The sequence below is a fragment of the Nuphar pumila genome, chromosome 13, assembly GCF_984573655.1.
Source record: "Nuphar pumila chromosome 13, dmNupPumi1.hap1.1, whole genome shotgun sequence".
NCBI classification, from domain to species: domain Eukaryota; kingdom Viridiplantae; phylum Streptophyta; class Magnoliopsida; order Nymphaeales; family Nymphaeaceae; genus Nuphar; species Nuphar pumila.
In genome coordinates, this window is record NC_143261.1 from 93,500,179 (window position 1) to 93,525,118 (window position 24,940).

At 35.8% G+C, this 24,940-nt stretch overlaps 1 pseudogene; it reads right to left on the bottom strand.

Moving 5' to 3' along the window:
• Window positions 1–18,426: 18,426 nt before the first annotated feature.
• Window positions 18,427–19,305, bottom strand: LOC149819233 (AT-hook motif nuclear-localized protein 23 pseudogene; annotated as a pseudogene).
• Window positions 19,306–24,940: the final 5,635 nt, after the last annotated feature.

Sequence of the window (24,940 nt, forward strand, 5' to 3'; positions counted from 1 at the left end):
GGCGGGTCGTTACCCGTTTAATAAACGGGTCGGGTTCGGGTTGAGGTATGCTGACCCGCCAACCCAACCTGATTGCCACCCGTAGCTGAAAGGGTCAACCACGACAACCGAATAAAGGAGTGGAAGAAAAAATTTAAAAGCCAAAAGGGTCATTTTAGGTTTTAGGGTAAAAAATTTAGTATTAAGAATATACATAAAAGTTATATAATTTTATTAAATAACTAAGAGTATTTTAATCATTTTACTGATGAGGATTGGAGATGGGGCCGGATGGGGAAAGTGTAAGTCGATCCCCGCCTCTATCCCTGCACGGGTTTTTATTTTCACCTTCATCTCCGGTCCATTTTCCTTTTCATGTTCTCCATCTCTGCCCCAAAGAGGGCGGGTTCTAAAGGATCTCTGCTTTCCCTCGTCCACTGTCATCCCTAGTGGTCACCTGTGTTTGAATACTGTAGATTCATGGTTCGATGTTGGATCTATCATCGTGCCCATTCTAGATCTGACCATCAAGGAATCAGGGGATCTCATATCCCCACAACCCCTTCAAAAATCAAAGAACTTTGGTTGGATTGGATTTGAGACTTGAGGCAATCAAATGCACCCTTGATCTTGTAGAGACGCTATAGAAACCCTAATGAGTTCAAATGATCAAAGTTGAAGGCCAAGTTCAAAAAGCAACTATTAAAATCCAGCTTTCAACTAATAGAGAAAAACCTAGCCCTTGCGGATTATAGTCATGAACTCCTGACTGAAAATCAAGACCCTACTGACTGAAGCTAGTCTTGTTAATGTGGTCTACCAGAATGATGGGAGACTCACCTGGTGACACTTGAGTGTTTTAGTGGAGCCCTACTATTGCTTGATTCCTCTCTCTCTCTCTCTCTCTCTCTCTCTTCAGTTCAAGCTTTCTTGCTTTCCCTCCAACCAGCTTTCAATGCCTATGCCCTTTTATTTTAAGGTGGGGGAAGGGGTTTGTGGGTTTTGTTTTTTTCTATTGTAGGGTTTCTGCTAATTCATGTACTTCAAAGATAACCTTTTGGTCTTCACATTCCAAACCTGTCTCTTTTTGGCATTTGACCAAACCCAAAATTTGTTGTGAGGCACATGCTTTGTGCATTGGCATCATCTTCACATTCTGTTGTATATCATCTCACAAGATGATGGGGGCTGAGGTGTCTGATATCATTATTGCAACCACAAACGGATCGTCCTGGTTAATTAGGCATAAAGTTATTCTTCCATCATCTTTTGGGCTTTCCATTTTAATTTAAAAATGAAAAATAAAATGCTGAACATTTTAACAAATAAATATACTCTGTCTTTATATATATGAGTAATGAAAATATATTAAATAAAATATGCTAAATGAAACATTCTAAATGGGTTTTTGTGAGTTATTTTATTTTATTTTAAAATTTTGACGGTACAAATGTGATCTATGCACTTGATTTTATGGAATTTGCTTTCAGAACATTTGATTCTGATACATGGTTAGGTTATTAAGAGGTTTGAAAAATAAAAGACTCAAAATCTTTGTAAAATTTTAAGGCTTTAAATAACCTTTTTTTCATAAAAAAAGCATAATCTGGTTGACGATTACTAGTAAACCGACCATGCCGAACACATTTATAGGGTCAAATTTGTGAAAATTTTTACTGAAAAGCTCAAAAAACCCATTTAATATATTTTACTTAACATGACTTTCATCTCTCTCTCTCTCTCTCTCTCTATCTATCTATCTATCTATCTATCTATCTATCTATCTCTCTCTCTCTCTCTCTATATATATATATATATATATATATATATTAGTAATGACATGGTGCTCTTAAAGCACTACTCCTAAATCACAACCGTAAGATCCAACTGTTACAATGAAGAGTTAAATAATACATGTCTTTCCATTATCGTTGAGCACCGAACATTAAATGAGTGTGTGTGTATGTGTGTGTGTGTGGGGGGGGGGGGGGAGGACCGTTTTCAAAGCTGAAAATAAAATGTCTCCCACTATTATATGTAACTCTCTCTCTCTCTCTCATGCATACAAGGATGACTGCCTCCTTTTTTTTAGCTGGTTCATTACTCATCCCTAGGTCATGGATGAACTGAACAAGAATCATGTACATGTTGGCAAAAACTAACTGGAGCCTCATCATGGATGATGGTTTATCAAGTATGCCTCTGTCACGATGAACTCATGGTAAAACAAAGGTGTCTGTACATACTAACAAAAGACAAGGGAGAGAGACCTAAAAATCTTGAGTCATGATCGATTACTCATCATGTATGCAAGGGAGAGATACCAAAAGTGAATACGTTATTTATATTTCAGATTTGGAAATGGCTCCCCACACTCATTTAATTTGTGGTTTCCAATAATAATACAAAGGCATGCAGTATTATAATTACCCCTTGATGCTAACTGTTGGATCTGTTATAATCGAATGAATGTGATTAGGGAGTAGGGGCTTCGGGAGCACCCTATCAATATTACTCTCTCTCTCTCTCTCTCTTATATATATATATATATATATATATATATATATATATATATATATATATATATATATATATATATATAAAATAATGCTATGCTGCTCCGAGAGCACCTACTTCTACCTGCTACAAATTATACTTGTAGGTTGCATCTTCTCAATTAGACCCTATAGATATACTTAACACAGTTTATTTGACAGAAAATATGTTTTGGATCATGTTTTTTGGACATAAAAATAAAATTTTTAAAACATTAAATTTTGATATATTACGACTTGTTGATTTTTGAAGATAATAAAAAACACGCATGCATGTTATGATCACATGAACAAAAACTTGTTTTTCACTAAATAATGATGGTAGATCATATATGTAGGGTTTGTTCAACAAAAAATGCTTTTTTGAAAATGTGAAGCTTTTATTAGATAGGAGTACCGACAGCACCGCATCATTACTATATATATATATATATATATATATATATATATAGTAAGTGCCTACTCCCTTGTAATAGCCATTAGATCTTGGGAGATTCTACATCTTTGATGAACCTTAAATATGTATGCAGCTTACTTAAATGGGACCTACATGTTTTCCAAATTTTTACTAAAAGAGAAATTAACATGGCCTATTTCAAGGATGAATATTTAAGAAAAAATGGGTTTCTTAAATATTGCAGCTCTCTTTCTCTCATACATGCATATGTGGATAGACACTGATGATATCATGATTACACATGTATCCATGCCCTTCCACGTTGGACATGGTTGTTAGACAAAAATGCATGTGTGAGCATAGCATCATCCATGGATGAATGTGAGAGCATGCCATCATCTATGCATCCATGTGTGAGCATGATGGCATGCTCACATGCATCTATATATGCCCAACGTGGATGGACATGGATGTATGTGTGTCGTCCATGTCATGTGTGTGAGAGAGATCCACGTATACAAGTGTGTGAGATAGAAAGAGGGAGAGCCATAAATGTTAAGTTTTCGTTTTAATGGAAATTTGCAAAGCATGCAATTACAACCATTGGATCTCAAAAGATCCAATACATTAACAAACTCCTTAAAGTTAGTAGCTGTTTGATCCATAGGTGCTTAATAAAAACGCCTCTACGTTGACTGTTTTTTTGTGTAAAACTGAAAAAACAAGGGCTTTGGCGGTTTTGAAGCGCATAAAGGTCCCAATTCTGTTGGGACCTTTATTGGTGCTTCAAAACGTCGCTAATTTTTTTAATAACGCATGTGCCGGTTGGGGTGTTTTAGCGACATTTTGAAGCATCACTAAAGGCCTCAATAGAACTGAGACCTTTAGCAACACCATTACCTATAAATGAGTTTGGATTTTGTGTGCACAAGTTGTTTTGATCCAAACTTAACTCATGGTCATGTTCAAAATAGTGGGAATTGGCTTTTGGATCATATTTTTTGGACAAAAATTAACATGATTTTATGACTCAGTAAAGTATCCCACATTGTAAGCGGCCTAATCAGACTATTCAAAAGTCGATCCCCACTAAGTTAAACATGTCGATATTTATAAGGTTGGTTTTATGAAAAACAACCCAAAAAATTTTCAACCAAAAAACAACTTAATTAAGAAATATAATCCAAAAGTTAATTCCTAGTAAAGTGATCATGCTAAACACCTCTGAGAGGTCAGATTTGCCAAATATAACTTGAAACATAAAAGGTCAGCACTATCCACATTTTACGGACAGTTAAGAGGAACCAATTTTCCTATATATATATATATATATGGGATAATGTTTGCTACTATCGTAAGGAACCCCTAGTAGAAAAATGCATTATTTTTAAATGTTTTACAATTTGTTTTGTACATGGAACCCTCCATATGTGATCTACGTATCAGGTTTAGTAGAAATTGACCTTTAGATCATGTTTTTCTATCATATATGTCATTTTACGAGAGTTGAAAAATCAATTGCCTACAGTGTACTAAATTTTCAAACCTCCAAAACACATGCTTTTATGTCAAAAATCTATAATCCAAGAGTTGTTTCTTACTATGTTGACCATGGTGACCACATCTATGAGGTCAAATTTGGTCAAAACAACCTCTCTCATGAGTTCTAACTAGGGGGTTCCTACCCACAAGGGTAGCAAATACTCTCTCTCTCTCTCTCTCTCTATATATATATATATATATATATATATATATATATATATATATATATATATATATATATATATATATATATATATATATATATATATATATATATGAGAACTGAATATATTAGGCCCCTTTTTTCGTTAGGCTCCATAGTTTGAAGTGTTTTATGATAGATCTGAACTATTAGATGTGTTTATCATGCTCCCTTTAGTAGGAATAGACTCTTGAATCAAGTTTTTTTGAAGAAAAATATAATTTTATGAGCAAGAAAAATTTGATGGCTTTATAGCCATTGATTTTTGGATCCCCCAAAAAACCTGTATACAGGTCAAATTCGGACGATCCAAAGCCATGCTCAATAAAATGTAAACAAAGTTTTCTTTTCAACAGTTTTTCAATTCTTTAACCAGATGGCCTTAGAGGTGCAACATTGACGCACAATGTCATTTTCATTGAGATACTTTTTTTATTATTCTGTACTTGAGTCTCATTGGTTTCTCCTGCTTGAAATTAAACTTTAAGAAAAGAATAAGCAACGAAATATTGAAGCTATCTTATTTAACAGGCTCTCACTAAAGTTCTGCAGGTATTGCTCTAATATAGATAGCTGTTTTGAGCCCACCTTGGGTTGCTCAAGTGGTCAGGGCTGTTTATTGGGAAGGTGATAGAACCCATCTTGTGTAGGATCAATTCCCTCTAAGATCATACTTGGGAACCTTGGGATAAATGTGAGAGTGGGGCATGATGTGCGGTGGGGATTGAATATAATGTCATATACAATATGACAATAACTGTTCTTCTTGCTTGGTGTGTTCCTTTGCCATATAGAGCGTTCACCTAACGTTTTTTTTTATAATAATCTAAGGGTAAAACCCCCTCATCACTGGCTCTGCATAGCTGGCCTCTGATTCGTAAAACCCTTGAGGTCCCCCTACCAACCACGGAGTACACCCAGCTTTGACCTTGTGGCAAGAGATGCCACCCATAGGTTTTAAACTTGTGTCAAACATTCACAAGTCGCCCCTACCAGATGAGCGTTCACCTAGAGTTTACTAAGGGGGAGACATTAAGTGATTCTCATTTTAGGCAGGTTTCTCGGGTAATGTTTGCTACCCTCGTGGGTAAGAAACCCCTTAGTGGAAAAATATGATATCTTTATATTTACTTTTTGAATTGTGAAAGTGTGAATGTGATCTACATGTTTGATTTTGTAGGAACCAGTTTTTGGATCCTCCTCCCATTGGGGAATGTGAGTTTATTCTTTTAAAGCTTAAAATCGACAGTTCAGATTTTTCATATATATTTGAGCCTAAAAAATGTAATTTTCATTTAGAAATCACAATCTAGGTGGCTATTTCTAACAAAAGGACCATGCCCTTAACAAATATGAGGGCTGGATTTGAGAATAAACTGTCACAGAGAGAGAGAGAGAGAGAGAGAGAGAGAGAGAGAGAGAGAGAGAGAGAGAGAGAGTAATGAGCAGCTCCTAAATAGTTTTTTCTCCTATGCATTCTAAACTTACAGATGTATTTTCTATAGCTTTGCTTAGTCCAAACTTACAGATGTATTTTCTATAGCTTTACTTAGCAGAAAAAATATATTAGACTAGGCATTTTTTGTGTTGAAATTATACTAGATCAACGGCATTAAAAAAAAACCTCAATTCAAATGAAGAGGGTTATCATAGGATCACTTACCTAGAAGAAGAGCATACCCTTTCTTAATGGCTATCTTAAAATACTTCTTCCTTTTGACTAAAGACATGAAATCCATAAGAATAGTAAGGCAGTGTTTGTGCGCCCATCATCGGAGGATGGATAAGGGAATTCTACAGCTACAAAAATTGTTTGGGAGGAAGGTTTGGGGTCAGTTTGGAATCTAGGAACTGGGATAGGAGTTGAAGGCATTTGGCAAGAAGTTGGTCAAACTACCACCTGGTGGCTGTTTGGAAACTGGTAGCTGGGATGGGAGTTAATGTATTTGGGATGGGAAGTGCATTGTATTTATACTAAAGCATAGAATTGACAGCTACCACTTTGCAGCTGCCACTTCCCATCCCAGTTACTAGTTTCCAAACAGGGCCATATAGGAACCGTGGTAACTGCCATAGCATTCCACCTCATCTAAACCCCACTCATTTGCTCAAACCGACTGCATTCATGAGGAGGTGGTAATTACCAAAGTTCATGCTAATTGCTACTCCGACTGCGTATTCAAATTCTTTGATTACCTGCACAACTATAGTCTGATATAGCTGACAAGAGGCTACTTGAGCTGTTTTGTACTTTTCAAATGTCACCCAAACAACCTAAGTGTAGAAAATGACAATTATGTTGCTAGATTACTGAGAGCACTCCCAAACAAGCAAGTGGAATTGCTAATTTCAGAAAGTCCAACTGTTGTCTTTACAAATTTCAAAGATTTAGTACTCCTTACCCAGCTACCCTCTGCCAAACAGAGCCTAAATCTCACATCTTAATAAATAAGATTTGGAAGAGCCTAATGAATCCCATGTTTAATAGATTTTGAGATTTGATAACTTTAAAAAATATTAATATTTCTCTAATTGAACTAATTTTTAAATAATTGATACACTCGCTCTCTCGTGCTAATTACTAAAATTATTTAGATGTAACTTTACGTAACTCTTAATATAGTTCACAGTTTTAATTTTAGTAATTTTGGTAAGTTTTACCTACTCTCTCTCTTTCGTGCCTGGTGGGGGCATTATTAAAAAATATATTGGAAACTAAAAATGACAGTGGAACCAAACAAAACCTCTATGTAATTTTTAATTTTTTTTCAAAAAGAACATATTTGGTGCACCAGTGCTCCTCCATGTTCAAGAAGCAGTAAGATTTAAAAGAATAAAAAAATGGCGGCTCATATTGCACCAAACTTGATGAAATAGAAATCAAAGTTTCTTATCGAATCAATTCACTTTAAAGCATGTCTTTTCGTAAATAAGTAATAACAAATACATTTATAGGTTAGGCTTAAGCAAAAAACATGTACAAATATGTTTTTCAAAAGTATTTATGATGGTTTAAGATAACTCATAACACACATTCTCTCTCTCTCTGTATATCATAGTTTAAAAGCTCGCTGGGTCAACCCAGTAACTTGGTTGACTCAGCCCGGATCGCCTAGTCACTGGGTCAAAAACGAGTACAGACTCGTTTTGTACGAAACTCAGCCGACTCATCGAGTTCACTGGACCGAGACATGAGCGAGTCATGCATATATACATGTATAATAAATTTTACATATAACAAAATAAAATATAAATATTATGTATATTATATATAAAAATATGGTTATACATATAATAATAAAATTATACATTAATTATATTATAAAAAATATCATATAATACATGTTAATATAATATATTGATAAAATACTATAAAATATATATAGTATAAGCATATATTTATATATTTTATATAAAATATAAAGTTAACATGACCCGAGTCACCAAGTTGACCCGGCCGAGTCAGGGGTCACTTTAGGATGAGCTGAGTGACGAATCAATGAGTTTTAAAATCATGCTATGTATATAAGGGACTGCCCAAGCCAAGGAAAATCTAAACAATCAAAACCACTCTCAAGATCAATTCTTTGGGCAAAGGAAGGTCTAAACAATCAAAACCACTTTCAAAATCAAGTCTACATGTGTTTGTTTTTGCAAATCTAATTAAGCATAGGATGTGATTTACATGATAAAAAACATAAGAACCAACAGTTGGATGAAGTTTTCTTATTGCACAAATAAGATTTTTATAGTTCATTTTTTTTATAAATTTCAATCATTGATTTTTAGCGCATTATAAAATTCTATTTACACATAAAAAAACTTGATCCAAGTGCTCGTTCTTAGATTTTTTATCATCTAGATCACATCCGTGCTCTCTCTCTCTCTCTCTTGACTTTGCAGTTGGTGACTGCAAAGTTTGTGAGTTAAATGAGTAAAGACAGAAACCGTGCTTCAAGAACGACCTTTCCAGTCCACAAGAGGTCAAGTGCAACACGCATTTTACGAACTCTCACGCGTGAGCACATGCAGACATTTAACATGGTCCCAAAAGTGGCCTCTTCCTGTGCAAGCAACGAAGACAAAGGATAGAATTTCACATGATCACCATCGCCATCTCCCACTAATTTAAACAAACAATTCCAAGGCATCGTATGGGGTGACAATATTATATATGCCACTAGCTCTTCAATGGATTAAACTTATGTTAGCACAAGAATGAACCTCTCCAAAAAAAATATTATTCAAAGACAACCCAGTCATGCTTGCTATAAGGTGTAGCTATGCCTCCTGCCCTTTTATTTTAAGGCGAAAAATATCCCTTTAATGGGTGTTCTTTTAAGTAAAGATTTGGAGACGTGTTTAGATGGTGGGACTATACTCATGGACCATGGTGGGAGCAGATTGTAAGGGAGGAGAGAATAGAGAAGAAGGAGATATATAGGGAAAAATTGGGAAACAGATATCCACACTAGTGTAGGTGTTGGGCTCTTAAAGCCTCTCTTGGTATAGCCATTCCTTACCCAACTATAACTGTCCATTTAGATCGCCCCACAACTATAAGTGGGTCATAAGATTCCTGTCTCACTATTCTGGGCCATTGAATTTTCTTGTGAGATTTGGATTTTAACTTTGGATCCTATACTTAGATCCATAATACTATATGATATGGATTTTATATGTGAGACCCTATGGCCACTGGATCCAATACCTGAATCCAACATAATAGAACCTGCTATAAAAGGACATAGGAAGAGAAGGTCTTAATTAATGACCATTTTTTTTATTAGGCCAAGGGAAACTTTCATCACCTGACGCACGTTGACAGGCTTATGGAGTCATTCACAAGTCACCCTTACCAGATGATCTAGAGCCTTTGTCACTTATTTATTGAAGTTATTGCATTGATTAAGTGAAAAATTGAGTCATCCACCAATAGTTCTGCTCATTTGGTAGGGAGAGTCGCAAATGTCACTGTGTCAAAGGGACATTATGAGTTCAAAACTCAAGCAAGGCATGCCTCTTGTAGTAAAGACTGAAGCTGTGTGTACTCCCTAGTGGGCAAACAGGACCTAAGGCTTTTGCATAATGAGCATGAGAGTAAATGATGTTGTTTTCCTTAGTTATAAAAAAAAGAAGGAATGAGTTGCCACTACAAAAAAATAAGACTTGTAAAAGTGTTGTCATGTATCCATAGCGCCAGAAAAAAAATCCTTTTCTAGTACTAAAAAAGTGCCAGAAAAAATGCCTTTTACTTGCTCTAAAATAGCGCTGAAAAATGTCTTTTACTGGTGCACTTATTTTTAGCGCCAGTAAAAACACTTTTAAAGGCACTAAAATAGCATCAATAAAAATACTTTTATTGGTGCTAAAAATAAGTGTGCTAATAAAAGCACCTAATAGAAATATATAGATTAAAATATAAAACTCCTAAAATCTAAAACATACATAAAAAAATCAGATTTAACATGTATTTACTCAACAAATTGTTAAAATATAGATTATAATTCAAAACCCCTATTAACGCATACTTAAAACCAAAAACCTTATTTAACATGCATTCACTCAATAAATTATAAAATTATGAATTAAAATGCAAAACCACTAAAATCTAAAGCATACATAAAAATTTTTTGAATTATATATATATATATATATATATATATATATATATATATATATATATATATATATATATAGAGAGAGAGAGAGAGAGAGAGAGAGAGAGAGAGAGAGAGAGAGAGAGAGGTATGTGGCTTTTGAAATGACTATTTTTTTACTGGAGCACATTTGGAGTGTGCCAATAAAATTGTTTTTTCATTGGCACGAAAAACATTTTGCTAAAAAAAATACATTTACTAGCGCATTATTTCAGTGTACCAAGAAATTTTTTTTTTTGCTAGCTTACATGCACCGATAAAAATGAATTTTATTGATGCAATACATAGTTCGCTGGCACTAGGCAAAATAGCGCCAATGAACACATTCTTTTACTCACCAGGAAAGTAAAATTTCTTGTAGTATTTATTGGCGCACTTCTATTGTGCACCGGAAAAAATCTAATACGGTTGCACACTTTTATTATGCACGATTTTTTTTTATTATACTGGTACAATACATCACATGCCAATATAACTCACTTTTTCACTAATGCTAAATAAAATAGCACCAGTAAAAGATTACTGGCGTGTCAGTAAACCTGTTTTCTTTTAGTTGATCTCTCTCTCTCTCTATATATATAAAGTAGCAAAATATGTAAACTGGTATGAACTAAGATTTTCATAGCTTTTTTTGCAAATCTAACCCTGCAGATGCATTTGACATGGTTTATTTGCTTGGAATCGACTAATGGATCATCATAATCGAACCAAGAAATATTGATTTTTTATGCTTGTATATTTATGAAAATTCTGAACCTTTGATTTTCAAGCCTTAAAACATCCTTCTTATACATTGTAATCGAATGATTCAGGAGTTTGTTTCTATAAAACCATGCATCTACATCGCATCCATATGGTGAAATTTTAGAAAAAAATTATAAAAATCTCGGTGCATACCAGTTTACATATTTTAGATACCTTGTATATATATAATCACTAGAATATGAGAGTGAATGTGTGAGCTATGCTTTTCATGTATTTTTTGTTCTTTTTTTTGTTGAATCTAACCATATAGATGTGATCTGCATGCTTGGTTTTATAAGGACCTGCTCTTGAATCATCCAATTTTGATGTATAAACAAGATTTTTTAAGGCTTTAAAATCAATGGCTCATAATATTCGTAAATATTCAAGCATTCAAAAATCAAATTTTTTTTATCAAAAATATACTATCCAATGGTTGATTTCTAGCAAATTCACCATGCCAAACACATCCACATGGTTGAATTTGCAAAAAAGGTGTTGGAAATGCCCATATTTCTAGTTTCACTAGAATACAAGAACTAGAATATGTGAACTCAAAATATTGGCATTTTCAACACTTCTTTTTTGCAAATCCAACTATGTGGATGCGCTTGGCATGTGAATTTGCTAAAAATCAACCATTGAATATGTATTTTTGATGAAAAATGTGATTTTTGAATGCTTGAATATTTACGAAGATTATGAGCCATTGATTTTAAAGCCTTAAAAAAAATCTTATTTATGCATCAAAGTCATGTGATTCAAGAGTGGGTTCTTATAAAACCAAGCATTTAGATCACATCCATAGGGTTAGATTCAAGTGAAAACAACACACACACACACACACACACACACACACACACATATATATATATATATATATATATATATATATATATATATATATATATATATATATATATATATATATATATATATATATATATATATATAATATGGGTTCTAGCGATCTCTATATGGTAACTGATCTCTTAGGTGCCCTCAGCCAATAACATAACAGCATTCCATGGGCCCCACAGCAATAGAATGCAGGCCCCACTCAAAAGGTTGGCATGTGATTGGCTGTGGCACATAAGGGATCAATTAAGAAATGCCTGGAACCTCAAAGTTGGAATTAGCACGCAGTCCAATTCCAAACATCATGAAGATGCATAAATGGTACATCTTGGTCCAGGGAACTTCATGGTCTTGGATACCCAAATATAATGGAATTCAAAATCCAAAATACGCGATCCAACGGTATAGACGACTAGGAAGTTTTGTGAAGGAAAATGATGTGTATGCTCCACCACCATCATTTGAGTGTATTTTAGCACAATGATCCTTCAGAAAATAGATAAATTACCTAACAAGAATGTATTCATATGTTTCTTTAGCCGGTTAGTCCTCTTTTGGGAGCACCTGAACTTCTAATATTTTCCATAAAATAGTTGAAAATGTTAAAATATTTGATTACAAGCCTAAATAAAAATTTCTCTTGAAAGTAGGGGTGCAAACAGCTAGATCAGGTTTGGTCAGACCTCTGATCTGAATCCGACAACTTGATTTCCAGATACGGATCATTAAAGTAAGGTCCAAATCCAGATACAGATCATAAGTAAGATCCAAAGGATCATACTTGATAGGAATTTACATGCTCGAACCAATTTTCAGATTCAGTTGGTGTTTCATGTTGGATCTATTCTCGCATTCAGATCTGATCTGATCGAAATTGAACATTTTATAACATGTAAATAAACCATGATTTTGCTCTTCTTTTACCGGATCCAGTGTCGCCATACATAATCCAAATTAATCTTACATGATTGGATCTTGTTCATGTTGGACATGGGGATCGTATATGCATAATTTGAATTCGGAGTCGGATCAGGCAGCACCCAGTCCATATCGAATCTGTTTTCAGTCTTACCTGAAAGACTAACAGCTAGCGCAAGACCCAGACCCACCCATATGGATGATACAAAAGCAATTACTCTTAACCATAAGGAAATGACTCAATATGCTGACCTTCTACCGTATAGCTGTGCAGCTTAAAAACCTCCAAAGTAAATGTCTCATGAGTGCCCCAAAGGGGTTTGGCGTAGTGGGATGGGGTCTAGGCTGCTAAGCAAGCAGTTTAGGTTCAAATCTCATGGGCGTCACTCCTTACGCAAGCCGAAGTATGGCGACTCCTTGGGAGCAAGGGTTAAGCACACGCTGCCAGGATAGTAGCCCTAAGTACGGCAGACAAAGCCAACGTGGCAAGGTCTCAGTGTAAATATAAAAAAAATGCCTCATGAATATTACACCTATGCAGGGTGTTGTCAAGGGGATAAGATGAAGTCACCGGATCAAACCCCACTGGCGCACGGTCAGTAGCTTTCACAGGTGGCCACGTAGGGCAGGGTGGTCATGGGGCCCTACCTGGGGTTTTTCTCGCTTCAGCGAGGGTTCTTTGTCATAAAAAAAGAATATTAAGCCTATGCTTATAAATTTAATGTTGATCTCCATTGCCTTAAGTGCATCTAGAAACCGCTTTCAATCACAAGACCTCTGAATCTAGTGCTCTCAGAAGTAAAGTCATGGGCACAAACTTTGGTTGTTTGATCTCAAGGCGTCCAACACTGCAGACTATTAATTAGTTTTCTTGAATTTAGTAAAGGAAAATTTTCAAAAACACAACTAAGTTTTGGATATTGTTAACAGACAAACCTAAATTTCAGATCCAATAATCAAAAACACATTTCCATAAAATTAACCTTTGTTTGACTTTTATTACAAGGTAAAATAACCAAAATACCCTTAATGGGTATTTTGGTTTAAATACATATGAACACACACATATATATATATATATATATATCTTACCACTCATTCCGTTCAAACTCACGCGTAACAACCAAGATTCAAGTAGGAAGTGAAATTTAGGTGACGAAAACATAAGAGTGATAGTCTTCTTCAGAAATTTCTCACGAATGTAATGGTAATCCATTTCAATATGTTTGGTCCTTTAATAAAATTAATTATTGCTTGCAATGTATGTATACTATGCTCTTGTTGTCACAACATAGAATTAATTGGTTAAAATAACTAAAATAACCTAAAAATCAGCATTTTTTTTCTACATTGACGTTTGCCAGATTCATTGGTGAAATGGTTTCTCCCATGCCTCTTAAAAATACTAAAAGTTCGTTTTTTTTGCTTAAAAAGGTAATTTTACCATACAAGACTTGACTCATGCTTGGCCCACCAAGATGAAATAAAAGATGTTATGTGAACAAATAAAAAATGTACTCATGTTTGTTAGATGATTGATTTGAGTCAACAAACATCTCCATCATGCATATGCCCGAAGACAAACAAGAGTCCTTTGTGATGATAGTACTGATGTATTAAACAGATTAATGAGCACTTTATAGTTTGTAACATGGTAGCAAATCGGTGTATTATAAGAAAGAAGAAAAGGGAATTATAAGAAAATGAAACTTAGTTTAGTAAACAAGAAATAATTAAGAAGACATGAAGCTTAGAAGAAGAAAAATGGTAATTAATATCTGAACACCTTTGTCCATTTCTACTATAGTTCCCCTAGTCAAATATGAGTATGATATTTCACTCTGTCTTATCTATAATGGTTTAGAAATACACTAAATATTGTTTAATATTACGAAAGAAATCTTCTATTGAATTTATTTTAGTTCAATGAGATAGTAAATAATGTGGGTGTGTGTGTTCTTGGTAGCATGGAGAATTTTCCTGGCTTATATATTTTAGCTTAAGTTTGGTATTGCAAACTCTAGATGTAAAATTAAACTTAAATCTGTATTCAGTGCCTACAGATATTGATGACTATTTTAAAAGTATTATACTATAAATAAATCAATTCTTGACACATTCTCTTAATATCAACAATTTTGAACATTCATGTTTTATATGCTATTTTCATTTTCTTAGTCAAGAGAAGCTTTGCCTTCTACTTGGTCACTTATGTAGAATAGACAATGATGCGTTGTGTTATACATGATCCTCTCATAGTCTCATTTGTTCTATTATTATATATATGATTACAATGTAAATGTTCAATGCCGCTAATGCTTGGCCGAAGACTTTTGATGGCCTAATTAGTGTGGTCCTTCTCATGTATTAGAAATTTGACAACCTTCTGCTAAAATTTTCAAAGTGCTCCTTACTTTTTCATTCAACCTTTTTGTTTAACATTATGCTGAACACCAATGCCTTTCCCATATTTTAATCAAAGGTTTGACTATAACCATTAATACATTGTTCTATATCAATAAAGAAAAATGAAATTTTTATTTACAGTCCCTTCACATGTGGTTTGTGATACTGCATCTTTCTCCTTTCTATGAAGGATATGGGGGAACATAATACGTTAAAAATAGGTTAATTTCAATACTTCAAGGTTCCACTGCACTAACTTATCACTTTTCGAAACCACTAAAGAGTCATTGACAAGAGGGGGCACTTAAGATCATAGTATCAGGATCGTATGGGTCAAGAGAACCCATGGATTAGCTTGCTTTTTCTTTCGACACATGTAGCATGTCAGCTAACAGAAGTTGGTCTTTAGAAACTTGCTTTCTTAATATACAGGACTCGACAAGTTATATTGTTTACTCATATTACATAGAAACTCCATTTAGAATGTTCTTCACACCATAACACAAAGAACTATGTGAGTACTACATATATTATAAATGAATTGTTTGATATTAAAGTTTCTGTTTTAGAAGCTGTGCTAAGTATGATATTCAATTGCTAAAAAAACTTTCAAGAAAGTATCTTTTGAGGGACCAGGGACATTGTTGGGAGACATTCATAGGCAAGCACTTTCTCATCCTAGTTTGAGGTTTTGGAAACAGGAGTATACCATTAGCTAGGTTGAAAGTTAGCTGTAAACCTTCACATATCCCAATAAAAGGACTGATTATAATCAAAGAACCCCATATATGTAGATGGACTGGGCCAATTATGATGACAATGCATTTGGATACTAAGTTTCTATGTTAGTAGAATTCTCAGTTACAAGAATTTATCAAAAATATATTTGGCCATTTGTGCTTGTATATCAAGATTGCTGGTTTATGAAACAACATTTATGAAATCTTTCTATACAAAAAAAAAATCTTGGTTTCTATAGTATGCGCAAACATCGTTACAAATATAACTAAACATCTAACATACTATGCTAGCAATCATTTGAAAGAAACGAAATGGTGCGGTGAAAATGTACTAGAAAAGTTAAAATGATGATAGCCATTTGCAACATATATATATGTAAAAATTAGAGTGGGAGAAATGAACACATTAGTTTCTAAAAAACTAAAAGATGTGTAGCTTGCAGTCAGCTTGTTAACATTTATATCCACTCTCAGGATGGAACAAAACAGTAAAAAAGATTGATAAAAAATGCACAAAGGATTGCAATGAAAATTATCTAAATGATCTTTCTGTAAAAAAAAAAATCTGAATGATCTCTATTACGACACACTTTAGAAATAAAGCCTGAACTTATACTAGACAGAAAGATTTGAACTATTTTTAATCATTTTTCTGTTTGATGCAATTCCGAAACAATTATCAAAAGGTTGCTTCCAGGAAAGTTTTATCTCTTGAAATAATCTGAGAGAAAATCTGCAGAAGAGTAGCAGCTCAACGAAAATTTGAAACATGGATTATGAGTGACAAACTTTATATAATTTCATAATGATCAATCAAGGATATCAGATTAGGAAGTAGATATAGGAAACAATACAGAAAGCGGAAGAGAGAAGCGAGGCATTTTAAAATTCATAGAAAGCGAGCAATGAAATATCAAATTGAAAGCAAAACAAGAATAAAAAAGGAGGCAATAAGAGAATTGAATAGGAATCAAACAAAAAACAAATAAAAATTAAAATAAAATTGATTACTATGTGAGTGGAAGAGTGAGAAAGCACATGAAAAACTTGAATAGAAATGTGAGAAAAGCATACAGGAAGCACAAACAATGCGTGTGAAAAGCATAGAAGAAGTGTGGAGGAACTGAGATTCTAATGAACTTTCGAAAACAAGCAATATCAGGCTTCCAAAGCGAATTTCTAGAAATTTCACTTCCCACCTACCTAAGAAGCTTTCGATAACTTTAACTGTGATGAATCAAAGCAATGCAATAAATTTTTAAAGGCTTGTAGTGAACAATAAAAAAATACTAATTAACGCTAAAGGAAAATAAAGTACCTGATTCTTTGGGGATTAATAAAGTAAGGGGAAGCCAAGGATTAATGCACAATCTAAATGGAAAGAAACAAATCATAATATTTGAAAACAATGCCAAAGAAAAGTTTATGCATATATTTTCACCATAAAAATCAAAGCTGAACTACATCTGTCCTTCCTAGTAGCATCAAAATAGCTCTGCCAAAGTTTGCATATGAGTCTTTCTTAATTAATCCTCTTCCTGTATGTTGAACTGTATGATGATTAAAAAAAAAACTAAGATTTTAGTAAATCAACTAGTTGATGCAAAAGCCATTCTCAACCGACATGGAGAACTATGATAAATTTCTTCATGGCTAGCAAGCGGTCTTTAATTAATATGACTGGTCTTACACTACTTTGCACTCGTCCACTCCATTGATTTTCCAATATCACAAAGTTCAATAACAAACATGAACAAATTTCACGGCTATTGTTATGAAACAGTGAAGGTTGACCATAGTTTCAGAACAAGTTCCAAGAATCAATGATGGCTGCAAAATTTTTTGAAAGAAACCATGAATGTATATGTAGCACGATTTTTTAACGAGCATGAGATGGTGCTTCCCATTCATTGAACAGAAAAAAAGAGATGGTGCTTCCAAGCAAGTGCAAAGCCTCAAACCTGTTGCTTATGAAACATAAGTGTCTGATACATAAAAAGAACAAAATAGAAAAAACTAAAAACAACGAGAGAGAGAGAGAGAGAGAGAGAGAGAGAGAGAGAGAGAGAGAGAGAGAGAGAGAGAGAGAGAGAGAGATTATACATGAAATCCATGAAACTGCATGCTAACCTTTGCTGGGGACATACGTTTCTCGTTCAATAATCAAAACTCTCCTTCTCCCTCTCTCTCTCTCTCTCTTCTCTTCCGCTCCCGGTTCCACACCACCGATCAAACCTCCTTCATTGATTCCTTCATTTTCCCTTCTCTACTAAACACCCATTCAAGAAAACACACTCATATTTGAAAATCCCGCCAACAACAGATACAAAAGAAGCAACAAAGAGAGGTAGAAGGAGATCAGGAAGAGGGAAAAGAAGACCCACCCTACCCTTCTCTACTACCACCACCACCACCACCGTCACATTCAGAACGGTGGCCGGCCGGAATTGGTGGCCCAGCCTTGTGAGTCGACGGGCAACTGGCAATTGGCCATATTAAGTGGCAAATTGAAGAAAGGCAGCCCCAAGGACGGGTCCGGGAAATGCCCTGCAGCGGCCGGGATCCCGACTGGCTGGCTGACGGGCGGTGAATGCATCTGCGCTGGCAGCTCCTCCTCCTCCTCGAGCGGCAGCCGCTCGTACGCCACGTTCGTGAACGACGCGGCGACGACCATGACGGGGCCAGCGGCGATGAGTGGGCCGACGACGTTGCCGCCGACGACTTGGCCCTGGCCGCCGGCCAGGAACACGGTAAGGCTGGTGGCGCCAGGCGGCGCTGGGGGCGGCAGGAACGACCCGGAGAGTGAGAGGATCTCGAAGCGGCCTTGGAGGGTGATGATAGCCCCGGTGGCGGCGGGCTGCCGGAGGGTGACGTTGGTGACGGTTCCACCGCCGCTGAGGACGCAGATGCCACGCTGCCGCCGGCAGGCGTATTTGACGGCGCACTCGTAGATGTCGTTGCCGCTGGCCACCTCCAAAATGTGGGCTAGGAGGGTGTTTGGGCTCTCCCTGGTGATGATCACCTGCGGCTTCGGCTTGTTCTTTGACCCGGCCGGCCTCCCTCTCGGCCTCCGCCCCACCACGTCGCCGGACCCCCCCGCAGCCACCAGGTCCAGCCCGCCTCCTCCGCCGCCGGAACCCATCCGCTCCTCCTCGTCCGCTCCCAGCCGGCCGTTGCTCGCCTCGTGGTTTCTGGCATCGTCATCTGAGTCACCGTGGTGCTGCTGCTGCAGGTGCAAGTCCGGCAGGTGTTGCAGCTGGTGGTGGAGGAACCTCGTTGCGGTGCCGAGATCGAGCCCCGCCATTGATCTCTTTTACATCCAAGGAGGAGTTTTTTTTTTTTTTTGGAAAAAGAAAACAAACCACGATAATCAAAAGAAAAAGAATATAATAAGAGAAAGAAGTGCAATTGTTTTATTTTCTATCTCTTCTTTTTTAGTGGAGAAATATATAAAAGATTGGAAAGAACTCGGGGATTTGAATTCTACAACTGTTGGTGGTGATGGAGAAGGGCGTATGTGTGAAGCCTTAGAAAGAAGAAGATAGAAAGAGAAACAGAAGGGCAGGCAGCCAAGAGCCGTTGAGTGTATATAATTATTGTAATGATTAAACTCTCCAATAAGTAAAAGAGAGAGTGGGGGTGATGCGGGGGGGGGGGGGGGGACCCATGTTGTCACTTTGGACGGCCCTCTGTCGTCACTGCAGGTGCATTATTGGCTTTGCCTTCTCAAGTTGGGACCTTAAACAAAGGGATCAAATTTGTCTAAAGCTTGATTAATCTGTGGCTAGGGTTTCTCCTTGGCCAACCTCGTGTAGATAAGGGTTCCCTTTCAAAGCCTAACATGGCATGTTTGTCCACTACAAGATCAAGCCAAGCAGTCCCTTGTGCAGCTACAGAAAGAATAACTTATCTTGAGGGTGGCTGGCTGCATGTGTCCTTTAGCTTTAACCCCCACATGATTTTACCAACATGAACCAGCCATCCAATTGAAGACTCGAATCACATCGTTAACATGCATGTTGGCCATGAAGCAAAAATGAACAAAATCAATACAATAAAATATATAACCATCCGCTTCCTTCCTATATATGAGATGATAACAAGACTTATTTTATGTGAGCGTGGGCTTCTTTTCGTCTCCATGTAACCATGCAAGTCGTCATTGTCATACCTGCGGCCTTCTTTCGTTTCCAACGATGAATTGAACTGTTAACTTTTCTAGTCTACCATGGCTTTTATGGCTTTGTTAATACCATCACTGTACGTGTTCTTTCACAAGCACTAATTTTATTGCAAAAGGAAAAGAGAAAATCAATAACTTGAAAATCCACAAGGGCACTATTACCATATTCTACTGATTAATTTTAATAGTTCTTTGAACTTTTATACTTGATGATGATTATGAACCGGGTAGGGACTGAAATCTGAATCCCATGACTTGAACACTCACCTCTAGAGATGTCAAACTCATACGTGAATGCTTTGAATTAATAAAATGATGAATATAGGGGTATGGACATGTCCCAAGTGCTAGGGTGGTTTTGATGAATCAAGGCCAAGGGGGGGAAGGAAGGGTTCCCTTCCCTGCTGCTTTGTTCTCGTGGAACGTGTAGTCTACAAGTCAAAGAGGGGCAGGCCCAGCTAGAAGTGTCGGCCACGAGCCAGCAGTCGTTGTCATCGGAAATTGGTCAACCTGCCCGGAAAACCTGGGCAGGCTGTCCTTCCCCACGAGTCCCCCCTCTCCGGGGAGGGCGCTGCACGCAGGCACAGAGCTTGTACTTCGTAACCTGAAAAGATCACCGGTCCTGTTTGGTAACAGAGACCCACAAACAGATAAACACCCATTGTCCAAATTGTGCCCCCACCCCCTTCCCATAAAGAGTCAAAGAGAGAGAGAGAGAGAGAGAGAGAGAGAGAGATCTGACGTGGGATATTGATATGGTAGGGAATGAGGTTTAGTGGATCGTCCAAGAAGATCACATCACCAAATTTTTCTCTTTGTTGCTCAGCCTAAGGCAAAGGTGTCCTCTCCCTTAGAGAGAGAGAGAGAGTATCTCTGTATTCGTGTATGTGTATGCGTGGGAGGCCTAAAATTACGGGATGATTTCACAAGCCAATCCTGTGAAAAGACCAAGTGCAGTATGATTGCACAAATATTTGTACATTAAGCACCTGATCACCCTCCATCTTGGGACAGGGTCTGTCAGGTATGGGACCCAAGACCTGATGGAGGGCGATCAGGCGCTTAAAGCACAAATTTTTGTGCAATCATGTTGCACCCGATCTGGACTCGCCATTTCGGGTTATTTTCAATGTTTTCTCTTGTATTTAGCTTGGTTTAATTTTTGAACGTAGTGAGACACTGTGGGGAGAGGATGCAAGCATGAGCTTGTATGATGTTTCTAAATATAATAGTTTTTGTATGGGTGATTGTTTCTTATTTTATTTTGATTAGGAATTAGGGCATAGGAAGTTAGATTTTTTTTTTGTTTTCTTTAAAGATTTAGTGGAAAGAGATCATTGAGCTTATGGTCAACTCGCTTGTTGTCATTTGGAGGAACAAATTACAAATTCACTAAAAATGAAGTTTTTTTTTATAAAATTCTTCTAACATGTACCATCTTTCTTCAGAAAGCTTTTGTTTCTTTTGTAATTATTTTAGCAAAAGAAATCTAAAAATAGAAATCGTGTATGCAGTTCTAAAGAGATTGATATTTGTTCTTTTATTTTGTTTTTAACACGATATCACAACTCTTAAAAAGGAGAAAATTATAGTGATTAACTTTAATAATCCTCTTTTGAGGAATGAAATAGTGTGTCTCTCACAGCATACGGCTTGCACAAAACAATGTTGTTAATATTTGTTCACTACCAGTGAGGTGGTATCCCATGTGGTAAGCGGGGTCCTCTGTCAAGCTGAAGGCCCAGGATCGAATCCCTCTGCCACATGGGGGCGGCTGTTGTTCTGATAGGGGTCCGCCTAACCCCAGCTTGCCTTTCAAAAAAAAAAAAATTGGTTCACTATGAGAATCGGGTTTCTTAAAAGAACCTAAGAATCAAATCGAATCATTTGTGAATCAACAACCTTTTATCATCAGATGACATGTGTCATTACACAATAAAAATATTTAACAATTTTTTAACCTCTTAAAAAAAATAAAAATATGAATTGAAATGACATATGAATTGGCCCCTTTTGAATCAGCTAAGGGCCGATTCGATCTGAATAGGCCTATTCAAACCGATTTTAACAACATTACAAAGACTCCTAAATCCATTTTCTTCACTGAAAAAATAGCATCGTTATTAAAAAACATTATGATTGTCCTTACAAAAAAGGGTATGTTGACTAAGAAAGGGGTTAGTAGGCATAAAGGAGTTTACTTGCATATGGAATCCATTCTCTAATTTGTCTTCCTAATCATCATTTTGCTTTTACTTTGTAACTTTTCAACATTACTGTTGATTCTTCTTAGGCTTTTCATGCATAGATCAAGTAGAATTAACATGTTCTTTTAATCCTTCACATTTCTTTACATCCCAATGGAATTCTTTGAGTAGTGCAGTCTATCTTTAATAAAAGAAACAATCTTCGGATCAAATACACAATTTAAAAGGTGACTAACATAATTTAAACAGCCGTGCGTTAAAACATGGCTATGTTTTAATTTGAGCATTCTTGAATGCAACGAACAATATAATAGAATTCTCAAGATTTCTTCTCTTTTGTTTTACACTTTAAAAGGTATCACATAGACCAAAGACCAATTTTATTGTTTCATAAAAAAAAAGCTACAAGGTAACGTTTAGTATTGAATATTACTTAAATCTCTGTTAAAATTTTCAACCCTTTTATATTGCATGTCCTCTAGGGCTTCCTGTTGAAACTCTATAAATAACATAAGGGCCTTAAACCTTGAGAAGATTCTCTTCCTCAATCATTTGATGTTGGACACTTTTGGGTGCCTCAGGTACAGGCTGGGATATGATATGCATATTTTTGTTGGTTAGAGTTTATAAATATAAAAAACCACATAAATTTTGGTATGACAAGAAGCTAAATTAGCCATTATTATAAGGACCAAAAACCTAGGTTTTTAATTCTCATTGTTACATGATCTTATCCTCTTTAGAACAGGTAGTTCATATATACAAAAGGGCTCCTAAATCAAATAGCTATTTCCTATTCTATGGTCCCACAACAAAATCGCTGTATTTTTTTTTTTGAAGGAAGCAAAATCGTTGTATTATATAAAAGAATTTAGCCTTTCTATCCCCACAAGCTTGAAGATTTAGAAAAATCATGCAGCTAAAACACAATAAATGCAATCAACATCGTAGCAAAAGGAATGGCCCATCTCCATTGAACAAAATGTTTTTGAGCTAAATTGGACTCTCTGCATGAAATAGCATATATATATATATATATATATATATATATATATATATATATATATATATATATATATATATATATATATATATATATATATATATAGAGAGAGAGAGAGAGAGAGAGAGAGAGAGAGAGAGAGAGAGAGAGAGAGAGAGAGAGAGAGAGATCCTATGTAGATCAAGGTCAGTAGTTCCAAAGTAATTTATGCTATTGGTCGGGACTCACCGTTCATTCGTATGTCATTAAGTTCAGCAATACAACAATTACGACTAGCCTACATCAGGGTTATGGATATAGTAGACATTTTCTTACAAGGAAAAATCCTGATCATAAAATCCCGAAGTGATACAGTAGGTTGAGATATTCCACAAGGCACCAATCAATACTATAGGCATGCTCTGATATGTAAGATGTTACCATATGAAGAGTGAAAGTGAATCACATGATTGTAGACTACAATTGGCAAAACAACTATTTGCATGAAATTATTGAACTGTGAAGAAAACTAGAGCTGAAATCCTAAATCTTTATCAATGTTACTTGGCTTATCACTTATATGTGGAAGAAAAAATTGAATTGCGAAGAGTAACTTTTGATCACTTTCGTTTTCATTTTCTTCCTTGATTATTACTGATCTAAAGTAAACTTAGTTTTAAGAGAAAATCAATTTTTAGTGCATGACAAGATAAGATTCGTATGCACATTTTATCTTGTTCACATTTAACACCTGCATTTTTACATGAACTTCCAAATAACCAAGTATATGAACCCAACGGGGTTAACCCCCAGCTCCAGAATACTTTCTCTATTGTCAAAGAACCTTAAACTTTATGCTCATCTACATAGTCAATTCAATTGCATGATGATAAAGTTTAAGGAAAACACATACCATTTATTATTTAATTGACAACAGTAACAAATTACACATTTGGCATTCAAGTGAGAATTCATATCACCTTCAAATTTCTGTGTTCAGTCATTAATAAATTAGATACTGAAAGAAGCCAATCTTGTCTACAAGAGAAAAATGAAAGGTACATAGTTTAAAACTTTAAATTAAAACATAAAAGGGTGTCTGTGAATTTCGAAACTGCGCCCAATCATACATAAGAAAAGTAATATTGTGCAAAGTGCATTGTCATTACCATCTTAATCATTTCAACCACGCGTAAAACTATAACGCGAATGCTCATAATTGAATCCAATTGCATGCATAAAGTTGCCGGTTTTGCTTCATTGAACTTACAGTATAATATCACACACAATGTTATCTTCAAAAAGGTGAATGTATCCACTATGAGTTTGAGTTCCAAAACAAATATCCTGACTAAGGAACCAAAATGGTTGATCCAAAAGTGTACTGCAGGTTGTTAATTAAAACCAAGCACCTTAAGTACCATTAGAACCAGTCATACTAAATAACAAGATCTCTCAAAACTAGAACTCATCACCATGGACTGAAACCGATTCTCTATTAAGACTCACATTTATAGGTTCAGTTTTGGGATTGGGGTTTATCTGCAGTTTCTTGACAAGCACTTTG